General features: G+C 45.1%; 1 protein-coding gene across 1 annotated transcript in view; it reads right to left on the bottom strand.

The window, feature by feature from the left end:
* Window positions 1–1,525, bottom strand: part of twsg1a (twisted gastrulation BMP signaling modulator 1a) — a 10,426-nt gene that overhangs the window by 3,458 nt on the left and 5,443 nt on the right. The gene's annotated exons all lie outside the window — the stretch shown is intronic.

Below are 1,525 nucleotides of genomic sequence, written 5' to 3'. Positions count from 1 at the left end.
GGGGGGGCGTATTTCCACAAGTGTCCCACAGTCTAATGTTCTTTCAATTAGCTTGTATTTTGAAATTCCCTCAACAGAATGCTCATTCTGGGGATTTTATTTTTGAAATCAACCCCAGAGCAATGCTTTCATATTCCCTGAGTGACATCTTTAGTCCAGCTGCCGCTCAAGGCTACAAATGTGATTTCCACTGACTTTTATTTTGAAATTCCACCGAGCCAAATGCTCCAACAGAGCCCAGGATGTCAGCTCAGGTTTTATTTTGAAATTGGCCCCAGGATTTAATGTAGCAGTTCATCAGTTGAATAGAAAACAGCAGCTCCAGCTCATCTTTGTTCGGTGGAGGGAGCCGAGCACTCAACATTTACGCTCCTGAGCCAAGTCGAGTCATTTGGCTGCACTTGCCCAAGGAGAGGTGGAAGGGTCGTGTTTGTATATGTAGCGTATATGGGGGAGGGATGTCTACTTGGCTTGTGCTTTGTTTGAATGTTGACATGTTCAACTCTGAGTCTCAGCTTCCTCATATTTGGCAATTGGAATGAATTTTTGACAACTATTTTGCTGAGATTTCTCAAGTAAAATCAAGAGGCCGCTGTTTGTCTGGTTAGCTTTAGCTTTGAGCCTCAGGTTCTTCATATTTACTTTTCTGGTGAAGACAATGACTGGAAAATGCGGTCATAATTTTCAAGCCAAATCAAAAGCCGACTGTTTTGTTATACATGGATTGAGTTTTCAGGAGGTTTAGCTCGGAGCCTCAGGTTCTTCCAATTGGACCTATGAATAAAGACGATTCATTGAATTGTTACCATACTGCTTTCATACTCATGAACGCTGAGATTCCTCAACAAGATTCAATAAGCTGCCATTTATTTTCTACTACGCTGACTGGTTAGCATTAGCTCTGAGCCTCAGGTTCCTCTTTATTGGGACCACAACTGGCTTACTTGAACATGCTTCTTTTTCCCAAAGTGAGGTGGGCTTGTATTGTGACATCAACTGCTTCGCTTGAGCTCTGAGCCTCTGCGTGTTCTTTCTTTGCACGTTTTGTTTTCATTCCTCAACACTATGCAACTTTCCAAATTTGGAACAGGGCTTCTGCAGATTTGTGCAGCAGCATGAGGCAGAGTGAGGGGCGAAGGAGGGGAAACATGTAGCCATGTACTGTTTCCCAGGTGTTTTCTTCCCCCACCCAACTTCTTTCTCCCGCCTCCCTCATCGCGGTGACCTTGACTCGGAGGAATGTGCTCTCTGTTCTGCCTCGGGTAGGAAAGAAAGCAAGATGAGGAGGTGAGGGAGGAAGGGGGTGCACTTTGGGGGTGGCGCTTAAATCTTCTGGAAGGCTCACCCACTCTTTCTATCCCGCCTCTCTAACATTCTCGAACCGAGCTTCTGTTTTGGTTCTCCTGATCAAATTATCTGTGTCGGTTTCCACCTTCGGAGGTGATGTCGGAACCGTAACAGAAGCAGGACACTGCTTAAGGTAATGTCGCATTTCAGAATAAAAGCCTTAGATGTCACCCAGGCT

The sequence above is a fragment of the Hippocampus comes genome, unplaced genomic scaffold (assembly GCF_001891065.2).
Source record: "Hippocampus comes isolate QL1 unplaced genomic scaffold, H_comes_QL1_v1.1 scaffold255, whole genome shotgun sequence".
In the NCBI taxonomy this organism is placed as follows: domain Eukaryota; kingdom Metazoa; phylum Chordata; class Actinopteri; order Syngnathiformes; family Syngnathidae; genus Hippocampus; species Hippocampus comes.
This window is presented reverse-complemented; position numbering and strand designations above follow the sequence as displayed.